The following is an 8316-nucleotide window of genomic DNA, read 5'->3' on the forward strand; positions in this document are numbered from 1 at the left end:
CTTTTCTTTCCGTGTTATGGGGTACATTGAAGCCCCTGGCTAATTGAACATACCAAAGTGTACATGTGCTATTTATAGTATGTAGACAGTCAAGGAAAAAGATAGAGAAAATGTAATAACAAGCTGACGTTGTATGTTTTTTCCATTGTTATTTAAATAATACGTCAAAGCGTATATATACAAGTAATGCGATAAGCAAGAATAGGACTATTTGACATGTCCTAACCAAGGGCAGGCTGCGTGTGGGTATGTAAAACAGGTATAATGATCGTTATCTGGGACCACCTGGGTATTCCCTTGTACGTCAAAGCCTCTTGCCTCCTTGCTTGTTCCTTCCTGTGATGAGTCAGATAATCAGGCTATCTGAAAAGGCTTCCCGAAAGTAGGGTCCTGAAAGGAAAGAAGATGATGAAGGTATACGGGTCCCATGGCGGTTGAGCCGCACTGTGGACCACATCATAACTGTGCCTCTGCCTATGCCCATGGTATTTTAAGTGCGTAATTATGTACACACGGCACGAATTTTGCCGCTTGACTGGGACTAGGATGGAGGACGAATTGCTAGTCGAGCTCTGGACGTGCCGGATGATCCTTTTGCGGGGTACTCCGGACTCGCTTGACGGTGTCCGGTTCTTCAGCGCCGAATTGGCTGTTTGCCTAAGAAGGCTATTTTGTACTTCTGCCGCGAGGGCCGCAGTGTGCTCCTCAGTACGGAGCGAGTGCTCTGTGTTTCCATTAACTATTATAACCTTGCGAGGTCCTGGAATTTTGAGCTTGAGGTATGCATAATGCGTTACCGCATTGAATCTGGCGAATGCGGTTCGTCTGAGTAGTGCATGATAGCCACTGCGGAAGGGGACGATGTCGAAGGTTAACTCTTCGCTTCGAAAATTGTCCGGAGATCTGAAGACCACTTCCAGTGTGATTGAGCCCGTACAATAGGCCTCTACACCTGGTATCACACCTTTAAAGGTGGTTTTGGTGGTTTTGATCCTGGAGGGATCGATGCCCATTTTGCACACTGTATCCTGATAAAGCAGGTTCAAGCTGCTGCCACCGTCCATAAGGACTCATGTGAGGTGGAATCCATCAATGGTTGGGTCAAGGACTAATGCGGCAGAACCACCATGACGGATACTGGTAGGATGGTCCCTTCGATCAAAAGTGATGGGGCAAGAAGACCATGGGTTGAACTTTGGGGCAACTGGCTCCATCGCATAGACGTCCCGTAGTGCACGCTTCCGTTCCCGCTTGGGAATATGGGTTTCGTATATCATATTCATTGTTTTCACCTGGGAGGGAATTTCTTCTATCCTCCTGTGTTCGGTGGCCGGGGCTCCTCGTCGTCATCGCTATGCAGCCCGTTTTCATTGTGTTCGGCATTCAGCTTGCCGGCCTGTTTAAACACCCAGCATTCTCTATTGATGTGGTTGGCAGGTTTATCGGGGGTGCCGTGAATTTGACATGAGCGATCGAGTATGCGGTCCAGACTGGATGAGCCCGGATTGTTTCTTTTGAATGGCTTTTTCCACTGCCGGATTTAGAGCCTCTGAATCCGGCATTTACTGCCGTGTCTTCGGCGTTGTCACCAATGCTCCGACGCTTGTGTCTATTGCGTCATGGCTTGCTGTTGCTATCTCTGGCGTCTGAATTGCCGGAGTTTTTTGGTGTGATGTTGCTACAAGCCAGCCAGCTGTCCTCGCCCGTGCAAAAGCGGGTCATGAGTGTCGTGAGGGCTGCCATGGACTTTGGCTTCTCCTGGCCGAGGTGTCGGGCGAGCCATTCGTCACGGATGTTATGCTTGAAGGCTGCTAGGGCTTCGGCATCCGGACAGTCGACGATTTGGTTCTTTTTAGTTAGGAACCGAGTCCGGAATTTCCTGGCTGACTCTCCGGGCTGTTGGGTTATGTGACTTAGGTCATCAACGTCCGGTGGTCGCACGTAAGTGCCCTCAAAGTTGTCAAGGAATGCGTCCTCCAGGTTCTTCCAACTGCCAATGGAGTTCGCCGGCAAGCTATTCATCCAATGTCGAACTGGTCCTTTGAGCTTAAGGGGGAGGTACTTGATGGCATGTAGATCATCGCCGCGGGCCATGTGAATGTGGAGAAGGAAATCTTAAATCCATACCACGGGGTCTGTTGTGCCATCATATGATTCGATGTTTACGGGTTTAAACCCTTCTGGGAATTCATGATCCATTACTTCATCAGTGAAGCATAGGGGGTGTGCGGCGCCTCTATGCTGGGCTACATCACGACGCAGTTCAAATGAGTCTGGTCTAATGTATTCGGCCCGACCGGACCTGCTTTTAGCGTATCCGGCGTGACGGTCATCATCACGCATTGTGGCGCGCCCCCGCGATCCGTAGATCGATCTTGACTGTCCTGCTTTGTTTTCCAATACGTCTCGCAGGTCCTGTGTGTTGCCCCGGGCCTTTGTATTTTTGTTTGATTGGCGGCGGGGTGCGGGCGGTTGTTCTCGGCCACGAGGTGGCCGGTCCGCCTCGTCCTGTGCTGGTAGTGTAGGCTCTAGCACCTCCTCGTCGAGTTGGGGTAGCAACCTGCGCTTCGGGTAACTGTTGGTTGGGCACTCGAGTCCATATTCCTCGGCAGCCAGGACCTCAGTCCATCTATCTGTTAGCAGATCTTGATCAGCTTTGAAGCTGCTGTTGCTTCTTCTTCAAGTTTTTTGCAGTGGCTATAAGCCGGCGCTTGAAGCGCTCCTGCTCGATGGGATCCTCAGGCACGACAAATTCGTCATCGCCGAGGCTCACCTCATCTTCAGAGAGAGGCATATAATTGTCGTCCTCCAAGTCTCCATCCATTGCCTGTTCATCTCAGCTAGCTTGCCCATCCTCATGCTCGGCCTACTCGTAGTAAGGCTGGGCGGGATTGTTTTCGTGTTTGGCACCATCCAGATTGCTATCATCTCCTGTGTCGGTACTGCTATTTCTACCATGGTGGGGCTTAGAGCGGCGCCGATGACGTCGGTGCTTTGATTGTTTCCCCAAGGGATTATCCTCTGTTGCCCCATCGCCATTGTTTTCTTTGGGGGTGTCCACTATATATATATATCATATGATGAGGTGGCTGTCCAGCACCCTATGGGCGGCAGTTAATGTTCTTCTCCTACATCGTCGTCCACACCGTCGATGTCCTCGGAGTCGAAGTCGAGCACGTCGGTTAGGTCATCCACAGTGGCTATTAAGTGGGTGGTGGGTGGGTAACGAATTTCTTCGTCGTTCGGTTCCCACTCGAGCAGGACATAGTTCGGCCAAGAGTCTCCTAATAAAGAGAGAGACCTCAATGAATTTAGCACATCACCCAAGTGTGAGTGCTAAAAGATATCCGCGGAGGTGAAGTCCATGACCGGTGCCCAATCAGATCCGGTAGGCACAGGTGTACACGGTTCGGATCCTGTAGCCGGAGATGAGTCCGAGGGTCCAATGATACCGGCCTCATAGGAGGTGGGATCAGTGTTCGGCTCCGACGACGATGAGTATGCGGCCTCTGTGGCGGGGTCCACGCACCCGTTCTCGGATGGCACAATCTGCTCCGGATTGATTCCCGGAGTAGCCGCAGGCGCGACCCCTCGAATACTGTCCGATGGCAGATCTAAGTCATGCTCATCCTGACTGTTCGGTGCACCTGACATGGGCTCGAATCCGTCGAAGATCAAGTCTCCGTGGATGTCGGCAGTGTAGTTCAAGCTTCCAAACCTGACCTGATGGCCAGGGGCGTAGCTATTGATCTGCTCCAGATGGCCAAGCGAGTTGGCCCGCAGTACGAAGCCACCGAATACGAAGATTTGTCTGGGAAGGAAAACCTCCCCCTGGACCGCATCATTGAAGATGATTGAGGGAGCCATCAAGCCTTATCGCGACGACACAGTGGAACTCTCAATGAAAGCACCAATGTCGGTGTGAAAACCGACGGATCTTGGGTAGGGGGTCCTGAACTATGCGTCTAAGGCTAATGGTAACAAGAGGCGGGGGACACGATGTTTACCCAGGTTCGGGCCCTCTCGATGGAGGTAATACCCTACTTCCTGCTTGATTGATCTTGATGATATGAGTATTACAAGAGTTGATCTACCACGAGATCGTAGAGGGTAAACCCTAGAAGCTAGCCTATGATATGATTGTTCTTGTCCTCCGGACTAAACCCTCCGATTTATATAGACACCGGAGGAGGCTAGGGTTACATAGAAGGAGATCTACACATCCAAATCGCCAAGCTTGCCTTCCACGCAATGGAGAGTCCGATCGGGACACGGGACAAAGTCTTCAATCTTGTATCTCCATAGTCCAACAGTCCAGCCAAAGTATATAGTCTGGCTGTCCGAGGACCCCTTAATCCCGGACTCCCTCACCCACCATGTATGAACCCGGGTGAGAGGTGGTTATGTCATGTTTGAGTGAAATTACAAACCTACCCCTATCAAAACCTATAGAAATCAAGCTGATAGGCTTTGCGTGGCAGGGATAGGCAGTAATTTCCATCTCACAGATTTTGGTTTCGGACGGTTACTATGGCTTTCCCTGCTTCGTTCACATTTTGTAGAGTGCACGTTTATCGTGCCATCTCTATTTGAATCCCGTTTGTATTCAATTTTTATTCGGGCAGGATCCATTTTCGATTGGAATAAAATTCTATATACATCATTTTTTATATATACTTTCAAAAGCACAACACCCTTTATACATAAATATGGTTTACAAATGGCATGATCTCAGATTCATAAGGCTGTATCCATCTTAATTTGGATTTACAAATATTTGAAACCACTTTATGCGGTTTTTTACTTCTCAAACATGTATAATGTGTTTCACACACGCAACATATAGTGTAATCCCGTTTAGACATTAATTGCATATAAAACAAACATTGTCTCTAATTAAAGAATCGATGGATCACTAATATTGGTAAACTGTATAACATTACATGTGTCCCCAAATTCAATGAATATGCATGTTCGATACACCAATTTGTGTTATGATATTATCGATGTTGTGATCTCCAGTTTAAATATTTGAATACCCTGTAATCCAGATATTCGTCTCATATAGCTATCATTCAGGATTATATAGGAGTATCTCTCTAGACCTATATGTGTTCATCGTCTCTCGGGTATCTCTCATGCTACCTCTATGTCGACAATGATCTTTTATCTTCATAACACACTGACGGTACTCTCTCCCTCGACCTTCATCACTCTATCTCTCTCTAAGTATATCTCGCTCCCTGCTATGTGTCTCTAACTATGATTCTCCATGTGGAATCTCTTTCTCTCACACAAACACAAACTTTGTCTCCCGGGGTCTCATTTCTCTCTACTATTCCCCTGTGTGCCACTCGCACACCCCCTCTCACACAAAGATGTCTTTCGCTCCTTAGGTATGAGAAGCTACGACTCTTCCTCTTAAATATCTCTTCCTCACACACAAACACAAACCGTGTCTCCCAGGGTCTCATATCTCTCCACCATTCTTTTGTATGTCGCTCACACACACTCTCTCTCCCTAGAGATATCTTGCGTTCCCTCATATGTCTCTCTAGCTATCACTCTCGTTGTCAAATATCTTTCTCTCTCGCAGACACAAAACTCCGTATCTCGGGATCTCATTTCTCTCTGATATTTGTTTCTATGTGACTCACATGCACCCTCTCTCTATCTCTCTCACACCCACACACATAACTCATCCTTCTGATCCACTCGACTCCTATCTCTAACGCACACTGGCTAGCATATTTATCTTTCTATTTATCTGTTTCTCCATCAACCTTCTTTCTCGCCCTCACTCTTGCTTCCTATCACGCACACTACATATGTTTCTCTCTACATGCAGTCAAGTGCCCTCCTTTTATCTTTCTCACACACACACATAACTTCACCCTCTGAACCACCCGGCGGTCATCTCCAACACTCAAACTAGCGGATGTCCCTCTAGCTAGCATCTCCATCTCTGTATCTATTCTCCGTCAACATTTCTTTCTCGCACGCACTCATGCTTCCTATCACCCACACAATATATGTCTCTCCATACATGCATTTATAGGTTGATCTCTTTTGCACTATCATTGTGTCTCACTCCCTCTGCTCGCCATAGATGCATGCTCCAGCCCACGCCACTATCTCTTAAAGACAAAAACACATGCTCAATTGTCGGGCCTTCTTCCTTGCACTCTTACATGCATGCATATTGTCATACCGATCCGAATCTCCTGTTTCATTGATCTTATCACTTATGTCTTTTTTGTTTTATCTTGATCATGCGCGCGCGCACACACACATCCCACAAATACATGTATACCTCTCTCACATGCACGTTCAAGGTCTCTATGTCTCCATACATAGTTAATTACCCTCAACCCTAACGCCACATCGAATCATTCTCTTCTTGTGTGCACATAACTTCCCCTATATCCCCGAAACCAATAAGACCATCCCTTCATTTAATTCCTGCCTACATGCACCATCGATATATAGTAGTCTTCCTCGGTGTCTCTCGAACAAACACGTTCTCTTGATGTCGACTCCTCTCACGCGCACACACCTTCTCTTCCCTCTCTACAGGCCTTTTCTCTCTTGCACTGCATCGTTGGTGGCCTCTTCCATACACATCACCTCTCTATGATGAAGCCACGCACACTTAAATTACATCCGCCACTGAGGACCCCGCGTCACACACACACACACACGCGCGCACGCACACATGCACCCACCCCCCACACACACTAAGACTCCATCTCTCTCTCTCTCTCTCACACACACACACACACACCACACACACTAAGACTCCATCTCACAGAAACATGCTCTAGGCGGAGCATTTGTTCCTACACCCTGCATCTAACCTTAAAATTCCACTTTACTTTAGTAGTTAGCAAACTTATCATCTTTACTCTTATAAAAAACAGAGTTGGTGATGATGGTGTGCTTGTCATCTTGTAATATAGACCGTCCGATCTATATCTGACGGATAGAAAGCAAACTATGATAATTTTACAAAAGATACCAGCACCTCTCTCCACATCCTTATCTCCCACAACCTCATTGCTGAGCAATTAAAAAAGGAAGTCTTTGGAACAATCTAGCATGGTGGCCGCTGCCGCCTGCCGGCGCCGTCCATCCCCATGCCTATGCCCAGTCCGACCACCAGTCACCACCATGCTCCACTTCTCCTCATCTTATCTCCCATCTTTCATTTTTTTCGATGAAATTCGCGAGATACCAGTTTTCCGATAAAATTCTCGAGATATCATTAGTTTTTACACATGGGATTACTCCTGCATGGGTCAATCACAATAGGTGTTTTGTAAAAAAAATGCATATTGATGTTCCATGCAATGCACGAGCATCTTGCTTGTAATTATATAACGCAAATCACGAGCAGGAAGTGACATTTTTTACACAACCACGTTAACATGGCCACGTAAATCACTAGCTAAAGTGTAATACCATTATACTTATATCCTGATGCAAAAGGTTGAGTACATGTCCGAAGAGTATAGTCGCACACACACACTCCGTCTCTTAGAATCTCCCACACACACCAGTTACGTGATGCCCACTTAAGCAGACACGTATGTTACAATTTGTGCACCTGTGGGTACACGTGATGGTGCACATTTATTTAAGCCAGACGGCGAACCCAAACAGTAGCTGCATCCATTCCCCTCCCGCCGCCTCTTCTCTGCTCGCCGTCACCCGATAGCCATGGCCCAGCCGAAGGTAACGACATACGCCATACTCCCGCCGAAGCGACGCTTTAATCTAGAAATTTTAGTGGTCATGCATGCATCTTTTTGTGCTAGCACTCCTATATAAGGGTTGACCGGTCGCTTCCCGCAGACGTGCGCGGGCGGTGGAAGAGGAAGGAGAAGGAAAGCGGGCTGTGGAGTAATGTTTTTTACCACAATTTCTTAGGAAACTGAGTGCAATAATTGAGTAGTTTTGCAAACTACCAGTATTACACCTGAAACGGTTCAAAACCAATACTCCCTTGCCAGCGTGCTTCCCACGTGAAACGGTCAGCGTCGCCCTGGAGCGCCAGTGCCGCATTAATGCCCGGCCAGAGCGGAGGCGACCTCTCACTGGCGCCAGCTTTGAAGCAGCGCGACGGCCGAGAGAGCGCCGCTTCTGGATGCACGCGACTACTCCGCGTCGAGGCTGACCATAGTTTGGATGAGTTTCCATCGTGGGGAGCCACACTAACTATGATGATATGGATCATTCCATCTATGAAGAACACATGGGACCGGAACTACGAGACGAACATGTACCCAGGAGTGGACATACAAACCTGAGTAATGT

Source organism: Triticum aestivum, chromosome 1B, assembly GCF_018294505.1.
Source record: "Triticum aestivum cultivar Chinese Spring chromosome 1B, IWGSC CS RefSeq v2.1, whole genome shotgun sequence".
Taxonomy (NCBI): Eukaryota; Viridiplantae; Streptophyta; class Magnoliopsida; order Poales; family Poaceae; genus Triticum; species Triticum aestivum.